Genomic DNA, 9982 nt, shown 5'->3' on the forward strand with positions numbered 1-9982 from the left:
AGTCTTGGTTTAAAGCTATGTTTGTGTGTTAAGGATGTTTTTTATTCTCTGTATTTGTAACACTTTGATACCTTGGGGCGTGTCTGACCAGGAAGGACCGCCCCCCCCAGACTGAGGAGACCACGTATAAACTACACGGCTCTCCCACCCGCTCCATCCGGCTCACCCGTGACACTAGCTTCCCAGACAGGTGCCCTAATCAGCCAGGACAGACATGTCAGACGGTGGGGGGCCCTGCATCCGGAGCCCAGATCCAGCTGAAGTGGTTCAGACTCAGAAATTCCTACCCGGGCTAGCCCCCTGCCGGCCCTGCCTTTCCCAGGAGGACCACCACAAAGGTCCGCATTCCTTCTGTCTCCCCGCGTGACCCCGTGGGGGGCCCACCTCCTGTCTGTAGGCTGTGTGAGCACAGCTGTCCTCCACCACCACAGCATCTCCTGGGCTGCGTGTCTGACCTGCATAGAACAAACCCGTTCTGTTTGAGGCAGTTTGCCAGAGTTCACACCTACATTTTCAGGTGGACGATCAGTTCTTTCAAGCCTGTTAAAAACTGCTGCTGCTGCTGCTAAGTCACTTCAGTCGTGTCCGACTCTGTGTGACCCCACAGATGGAAGCCCACCAGGCTCCCCCGTCCCTGGGATTCTCCAGGCAAGAACACTGGAGTGGGTTGCCATTTCCTTCTCCAATGTGTGAAAAGTGAAAGTGAAGTCGCCCAGTCGAGTCCGACCCCTAGCGACCCCACGGACTGCAGCCTACCAGGCTCCTCCATCCATGGGACTCTCCAGGCAAGAGTACTGGAGCGGCCTGCCATTGCCTTCTCCGGTTAAAAACTAACAACAACAAAAAGACCCAAGAGCGAAACAAAGCCAACAAGAGCAAGAACACTTTGAACTTTCTGCTGAATTTAGGGCATGGGGCGGGGTTTAGTTTTTGTCTCTGTCTCTGTTTCTTTAAAATGCAGCTAGTAATTGTCCCTGCCGCCCAGACCTGCAGGTGACCGCGCCAGCGTGGCTCTCCTGGGTCGGGGTCATTTAAGTTCCCCCCAGCCGGTTGGTAAAGAGCTGGCTCCTGAGCTGCCCCCGGCGGTCCTGTGTCCAGGGCCTGAAGCGCTGACCTGCTCACTGGACACCTGGGTGCCATCTGCTTCCCACACAGGGCCCCGAGGGATGGTCAAGGTCATCTCCTCGGTGACCGAGGCCCTCAGACCGCAGCGGCCAGTCTGCACTGGGAAGTGTGGCTATTCTTACTCTTATTCTCCTTTGCAGATGCTCGGGGACCCAGTTTTGTTTGTACTACATTAAGAGTCAAGGCTGAAGGTTACTATTGAAGTAATTAAGTTCTTAACTGAAGTGCATAATTAAAAATTAATTGAAAAGAGGAACAAATAAGGTCTGTGGAGCTTCTGTCCTCGCGTCTCCTGCTGAAACACGACTTGTAAATTCAAGTCAAGCCACCTCTACATTCTTGCTGAGAATTAAAGCCCATGAGCCGCTGAGACAAGGGGTCACGGCTGGGCGGGTGCTGCTCAGACGCCAATACCGCCGTCTCAAACACAGGCTTCCATTTAGCTCCCGAACAACCACTGTGGCAACAGATGTTAACTTACCAAGGGCAACCAGCAGGAAGCAGGGGCGGACTCGGGGGTACCCGAGGCTGGGCTGGAAACAGGGTGCAACTGGGAAAGTGGGGCGACGTGAGGACTCAGGGCGCCTCCAGGGACCTGACGGGTCGGGGAGGGCAGGGGATGTCTGGATGAATCCCAGAGAGAGACTTTTGTTTAGGCCAGTCTGAGCTCAGCCATGGGAGGCACGGTTTAATCTGTGACCTCTGTACAGAAGTCTGCACAGTCTTGTCCGTATTTTGTCAAGAACAAGGCTGAAGCATCTCAGGATCCGACAACGGCCGCTGTGCAGGATGTGCGGGCAGGCGCCCGGCCGGCCCCAGGCACAGGGGCGCGTTGTGGGGGTTTCTGTGTGAGCCCAGCGGCCCTGGAGCCCACGTTGCAGAGCCTCACTCGCTGTCCTCTGTGTGCAGGAAGGCTGTCTCTGGGGTGCAACGAGCAGTGACGATGCGGCCTCTCTGCTCCATCCCAGGAGCTCCTGGTCCAGGAGGATGTGGAGTCCTGCCCCAAGGCCACAGGGAGCCTGGCACCAGCCACAGAAACAGAACCCAGAATCAAGGTCACCTCCCAAGCCAACGGAGCCTCTTTGTAACTGTTGTCAAAAGCCCCCTAATCATTGCTAACAAACTTCCTGACTCCCAATTAAGCAAAGATGCCAATTCTAGAAAACATCCTATAGTGCCCCAGCCAATCACCTAAGGCCAGCCTTCCAGCCTTATTTTGTCTTAAGGCTACAAAACCAGCTATTAAGCTAAGAAAACTGTCAGCTCTTCCTGGTCTCTCAGGAGGTCGGCTCACTGCACTCGCAGAGGCCACTTTATCTGCCCTTTGCTCTTAATAAACTCACTCCCTTCTGAAATGCTCTGTGTCTGGAAATTCATTTCCAACCCACACTCCAGCTGTCTCAACAGAGAAGACGACACACCTCAGCCAGTTAGTCCCGTAAACAGCCTGCTCCAGAGGGCGGGCGCGTGCCGAGCTCACAGGCGGACCCTAATCCTGGGTGAGGGTAGGTGCTGGGAGGGCCTTGGGGGGAGGTCACGAGGGTGGGACCTCCGGATGGCATCCAGGCTCTGAGCACACTCGCTCTCCTTCCTTCCCTTTGCCAGGCGAGGACACAGGAAGATGCCACCGATGGAGCTGGGGGGGAATCTGTCTGTCCTCAGCAGACACGGGAGCTGGACGTCCAGTCTGCAGAGTGTGAGAAATAAACATCGGGGGATTCAGCCCCCAGACCCTGGGAGTCTGCTGCAACCGCTGGAGCCGGGGCAAGGGTGCAGCCACTGTGTGCCCCTGACTACACCTCTGTCTCAGCTGTGACTCTACTCAGAATGTGTACGTATAGTTGTATATGATGTGGAAGCAGCACAGAGAAACCGTCCGCTCCACTGACAGGTGCCTGCTGGGACCCCAGCACGCGCTCGCCTGCCTGACTCACGACTTGGTCCCTCTCGCTTCGGGGTCACGTCAGCATCCTGGGGCCTCTGTAACCCAGCACCACATCTCGGGCAGCCTAGAGCAACAGGGGCTTGTCTTCTCACAGATCTGGAGACCAAGCCCCCTGGGAAGGCTCAGGCGGGTCTGCTCCCAGCTTCCCTCTGGTGGTGGCAGTGGCCCCTGGTCCCCACCAGCGTGTCCCTGAGTCCCCGCTCCCCCTGCACTGTGCCCAGACCCCCTTTTCCATAAGCGCACCTGTCAGAGTGTATTAGGACCCCCTTCCAAGACTTCATTTTAACCTGATGACCACCAGACACTATTTTGAAATAAGGTCACATTCTGAGGGGCTGGCGTTAGGACCCACCGTGTCTATTTGGAGAGGGGCAATCCAGCCTGAAATGGGACCCTTCTCTGAAACACACGGATCCCACCTCATCCAGGTCTAGTCTCTCAAGGCCTCGTTCCACTCACCTGTCGCAGAGAAAGGGCATCAGAGGAATGGGCTTTGCTTCTCTTTCTTGAGAACAAAGCAGATGGAGGGTAGAAAGCAGGCCTGACCGCTCCTAGCTTTCACTTTGTTCCTAATCTGTAGACTGCAGCTAAGTTTGCTTTTCTGCCCCTCACTCTGCATGGGCACCTATGAGGCTTCGCCTCTGTGCTGATGACATCGCATATCTGGTGCTCACCTTTCAGCACTCTCTGCACAGCATTACGGAAAGAAGGCCTCAGGACAATAACACAAAAGACAATGGAGCCAATCACCAGCCTAAGGAAGTCAAGACTCCCCCAGCACCTGTGGCATCTGTGGCAGTCTCCTGGAGCTGCACCTTGACCTCTGACCACTGCCTAAGGGGACTACGGTTCAGTTTAGGGGTCTTCTTGAAAAAGGAGATCCTGATGGAAAGTGCTGCTTTGGGGCAATGGTCCAGGTGGAGTGGGACTTGGAAGTCACATTTGGGCAAGTCTCCACCATATGGTGGAACTACCTGGACGCAACTGGAAACTAACATTCAAGGGCTCATAAAAATTAAAATAATGACATGGCTTTGGACTTAATTTGTAAACTCACAGAAAAGGTCTTTGTTAAATACCTTATACAAACCTTTGAAGATGTGATAAACTCTAAAATCATAAAACATAAAACTCATAAAATAAATTTCAGTCTAGTTAGAAATCTTGTCACTGACAGAATCTTTCAGGTGACAGACCAGTTCTTTGGGGAACTACAAACAACTGTCTCTTGGAAATCTTGAAAACCAAAATATAAATACAGGCCACAAGGACCTGAGACTGAGCCCGATTAACTCAATCAGATAAGACCTAAAACCAAGGGGAAAAAAAGTGACAAGCATAAAATTCAAACCGCTGGAATTGCCCCCTCAGCCAAACCTGTCGTGGTCTGGGTGTGGGTTGGAGAAGAATTTCCAGACATGAGACAGAATAAGAAGGAAGTCAAGTTTTAGAGTGGGAGACACTGTTAGAACAGTTGGACAGCTCAAGGGGGAGCCGACCTTGAACGGGGTCCTTAGTCCACTTTTATAGACAGGGAACAAGGAGTGGGACAGGGGTCTTGCAGGTCATTTGCTGATTGGATGAGGCATGTATACTTGGTGGGGAAGTAAGGCTGTGGGCGGGAGGGGAGACAGGTTACACTGGTCAGGAGGACCTGAGATCCAGTAACAGTTACAGCATGGGGGCGGGAGGGACAACAGGGGTCTGGTCTTTCTGCTCCTGCTTCCAAGGCCCCCCTTGGTTTCATCTGCTCTTTCCTCCTTGGGTCACCACAAAACCTTTAAAAAAATAAGCCTCAGTCATTTGAACAAGCAATTTTAATGTATTTCAACTGTTCTTTGTAAACTAGTAAGCTTATAATGTAATATCTGGTTCATAACTAAGTCTTTGTTTTTAAAGTAAAGCCCTGAGATCTCTAGTTTTGCCTGCTTGTGTACACATTATACATATGAGATAGCTCCACCTTTGGAAAGCATTATCAAAATTAAATGTATAAAAATCTCTTAAATTTAGAAGTGATCGCTTACAAATTAAATATAAAGAAACCGGCGTAAATGACTGATTCCAGAGTCACAGGAACTGGAAAATATTTCATATAAAGTTGATACCTGCTATTAAAGTTTACTGATCTAATTGACATGTGGTTAAGAGTCACAAAATTAAGTATAATATTTTATTGTACCTAGGTTTAATAAATATTTTATTTGTTACAGGGAAAACAACTTCATATTATAAAACTTTAAATGTCAATGAGATAAGAGCTTTGGAATAAACTCTTTAAAATAATATTTTTAAAATGTCTACTTAAAATGATCTGGTTGCAGGGAGAAAGCCAATTCTGACTCCATGTTGGAAACTGTTTCATTGACTTGCTTTTTTGTTGCTTTTATTACTATAATCATAAGCAATGGCTTGCCCAGAGGACGCTGCCCCTCTGATTGACTGTAAACTAAAGCGCCTTTGTTCAGCTCTTCAGAGTTTGTCCCTGCCCACCTGTGAAGAGAAGAGATTAACACCGCCCTTCTGAAGGCTGCCGTTCCCTCGGGGATGTTTCACAAGACTAAAGACCCTTTCACTTTCCCCTGCCTCTCCCTCTCCATTATGCCCTCTGACTTTAGCTCCTCATTGCTTCTTTCTCTTTGGTCTATAAGAGAACCTGGCATCCAGACCCCAATAAGATGGTTATTGTGAGGCACCAGCCTGCCATCCTCTCAGTCGGCCAGCTCCCCAATTAAAGGCTCTTCCTTGCCTCAACACCTCATCGCTCAGATGCACTGACCTGACCTGCAGAAGGAGCTTGGACACGGTAACAATCTTTCCAGGTATTTGGTAACTTAAAGTTATAAAGTTGTATTAATTTAAATTAAACGATAAAAGTTTATTAAATAGCTAAAAAACACTGAGATATCAATTACTAAATGAAAAAACTACAGGTATTTGTCATTGTTGTCTGACTCTTTGCAACCCCGTGGACTGCAGCACCCAGGCCTCCCTGTCCTTCAACAACTCTCGGAGCTTGTTCAAACATGTCCATTGAGTCGATGATGCCATCCAACCATCTCATCCTCTGTTGTCCCCTTCTCATCTTGCCCTCAATCTTTCCCAACATCAGGGCCCTTTCTAATGAGTTGGCTCTTCCCATCAGGTGGCCAATGTGTTGGAGCTTCAGCATCAGTCCTTCCAATGAATATTCAGGACTGATCTCCTTTAGGATGGACTGGTTGGATCTCCTTGCTGACCAAGGGATTCTCCAGTCTTCTCCAACACCACAGTCCAAAAGCATCAATTCTTCAGCACTCAGCCTTCTTTATGGTTCAGCTCTCACATCGATACATGACCACTGGAAAAACCATAGATTTGACTATACGAACCTTTCTCAGCAAAGTGATATCTCTGCTTTTTAATACGCTGTCTAGGTTTGTCATAGGGCTTCCCTCATAGCTCAATCGGTAAAGAATCTGCCTGCAGTGCAGGAGACCTGGGTTCGATTCCTGGGTTGGGAAGATCCCCTGGAGAAGGAAATGGCAACGCACTCCAGTGTCCTTGCCTGGAGAATCCCATGGACAGAGGAGCGTGGTGGCTACAGTCCATGGGGTTGCAAGAGTCAGACACAACTGAGCAGCTTAACTACTACTACATTTGTCATAGCTTTATAAAGATAGTTTAAAATGTTAACAAAAATGTACTTAGAAATATTAAAGGTAATATAAAAACTGTAAACACATTTCAAAATACTAACAAAAATGTTTGCTGTCACCCTGAGATGTTCTCTATAAAAAACCAAATATTTTTGGAAATTATCACTGGTGTTCATGCTCACCTGTCCATAAAATGCCAATATAAAAGACAGTTCATAATTGCTTATTTCTTAGTTTTTACTAAAAATTAAGGTGTTCAATAATTAAGGATCCTAATTTAAACATGCGATTAAAGCAAATGAAATAACAAACATTTCAGTATACAGTAAGAAAGTAAAATATATGATTTTAGTAAAAACGGCATAAGGAATGGAATTACATTTTAATGAGGAAGAATAAGACTGTGAGCTGCTTGGTTTTATTTAGATGGGAAATGAGAGGCTGATCTGGATAAAGAAAGTGATGAGAGACTGCAGAAAAAGCTTTATGTATAATCAGGATTAACTAAGTTTAGATTTTGTTCAGTAAGCTACTGCAAGACTAGAATTCATTTCTTTCTGCGTTAGAAGTGCTCCTTTTTGATAACAGATCGTGTGAGTTCCTGTGCCCTTAAGTGATCCGTGTTTATTTTCTTTGTCTTGTGACTTTGGTTAAATAAGTGTTGTTTCAATGACTTATGATCCTGCTGTGTTCTAAAACCTTTTTGACATTTCTAACAAACTTCCCAAATACCAAAATCTAACTAAAGTTCTTTTAGCATCCACCTGACTCTGGGATGCATGCATCAAAAAACCTCTCAGAGAGAGACATCTCAGAGAGGAATGTCCAACTGTACATTCGGTATTTTTAATTCATAAACTTTCAGACAACTTAAGGTAAACTACAAACTATAGTATATGGATAAATGTCATTAATATAGATATTTCAGAATTTATATGTAGTCTCTAACATCTAATATGTCCTGATAAAATGTCAGTCATAATTCTAGTGATTATCCTAAAATATTTTATGTTGCAAAAACATCCAAGTTTTCTGCTAATTGCACTGTACTCAAATCTTTAATCATGCTATTTCAAGTTTTGTCCTTTATAGACAGTCATAATTTTATAATTTTTACAAAATGAAGATTTTCAAGAAGACTCATAAAAGAATCTTTTAAACAAATGTAAATTTATGATGGCCTTTAGACAGTGCCACTGAACTGGGTAACAAGTGACAACACTCTGATGGAAAACCTGATTACTGCCTGCAGATCAATAGGAATCAGTTACATGGGACAGAATGAATGTGATTTATATGAATACGATGAATACGTTTTATAACTTTATAAGATACCCTTTGGAAAATACCCTAACTTAAATCTCTGTTTTTCAAAAAAACTTTTTCTCTTATGCTATTACTTACAACAAGTTAATAAAGAATGCCTTTGTAAACAAAGATGAAACATTTATCTTTTTCTCTCTGACCCTGCCAGAATTTAGCTTCTCCATATGACTCTCCTTTGGATTTGATGGTTTACTACAAACAGATTACAACGAGTTACACTAATCATTGTTTTAATTTGTTCTGTTTCCAAATCGTTTGTGCTTCTGTTCCCCCACTACACTGTGACTTTGTCAGTTTTAGCTGTGTTACTTACATACTATTTTATAAGACTGTTGTCTCTCACAGTTCCAAGTGTGTAAACAGGCCTCCAACAAAAATGATGACGACTAGGAGAAGGCAATGGCAACCCACTCCAGTGTTCTTGCCTGGAGAATCCCAGGGACAGGGGAGCCTGGTGGGCTGCCGTCTATGGGGTCACACAGAGTCGGACACGACTGACGCGACTTAGCAGCAGCAGCAGTTGATCAGATATGTACTTCTGTATAAGATCTTTGATTGTAACGGTGTAACTCTGGATATGGGAAGAAGCAACAAAAGAGAATATTTTCCTGGACCATAAGAGACAAGTAAGTACAAGTAATCCAGAGAATTCTGAATACTGTTTTATGGTCTAGTCCAGTAACAGCACATTGAATGGCCTGTTAAAGAAATCTTCACAAGACCTGGGGATGAGCATTCCTAGGACCGTGGGACAAAATGGGTCAGATACTGCTCCCAAACCATGGTCAGATTCATGACCCTGAAGGGGCTCTGCCAACTGGAAATTGGCACTTGCCATCTACCTCTACAAAGATGAAATCACGGCCACTACAGCCTCTGACCTTCAATCCCCTGAAAAGAGTTGAGGGTGAGATCAGGAATGACGCACTCTCTGCTCTGAAAAAAACTGGCAAAACAGGCCTTTAGATGGTTAGACACTTTGGGGAGGAGATTTTTATGAGCCCTGGTTCTTGCATCTTCTTATACCTAGAGAAACACTAACATCACTGACACTGACAGATGCTTTGGCTATTAAGGAAACGTTTCAATTGAAGTCAAAATAAGAGTAGCTGTGGCTCTGGTGGAAATGGTGTCTAGGTGACACTATGGTGTGATTTCAGATAAGTCTTTGTATTGTTAAGAACTTGAGTTTTCTGAGCTGTGTCAGACTTAGGATGCCATCAGCCATTCTAAAAACAAAGTCAGCTAGCAGCAGGTGACGAAATCTTACTTTTTAAAAAGTCTCTTCTTGTCACCATTATATGCTTAGAAAATGAAATTGCTTAAGACCATATGTTGACAAGAAAGAAAAAACACAAGTGTAATGGACATGATGAAGCACAAGCTGGAATCAAGATTGCCGGAAGAAATACCAATAACCATGCAGACAACACCACCCTATGGCAGAAAGTGAAGAGGAACTAAAGAGCCTCTTGATGAAAGTGAAAGAGGAGAGAGAAAAAGCTGGCTTAAAGCTCAACATTCAGAAAACTAAGATCATGGCATCTGGTCCCCATTCACACTTCATGGCAAATAGATAGGAAAACAATGGAAACAGTGAGAGACTTTATTTTTTGGGCTCCAAAATCACTGCAGATGGTGACTGGAGCCATGAAATTAAAAGATGCTTGCTCCTTGGAAGAAAAGTTATGACCAACCTAGACAGCATTTTAAAAACCAGAGACATTACTTTGTCAACAAAGGTCCATCTAGTCAAGGCTATGGTTTTTCCAGTGGTCATGTATGGATGTAAGAGTTGAACCATAAAAAAGGCTGAGCACTGAAGAATTGATGCTTTTGAACTGTGGTGTTGGAGAAGACTCTCAAGAGTCCCTTGGACTGCAAGGAGATCCAACCAGTCCATCCTAAAGGAGATCAGTCTTGAATATTCATTGGAAGGACTGATGTT

Source organism: Moschus berezovskii, chromosome 26 (genome assembly GCF_049115385.1).
Source record: "Moschus berezovskii isolate FMDL1 chromosome 26, NW_MosBer_1.0, whole genome shotgun sequence".
NCBI classification, from domain to species: domain Eukaryota; kingdom Metazoa; phylum Chordata; class Mammalia; order Artiodactyla; family Moschidae; genus Moschus; species Moschus berezovskii.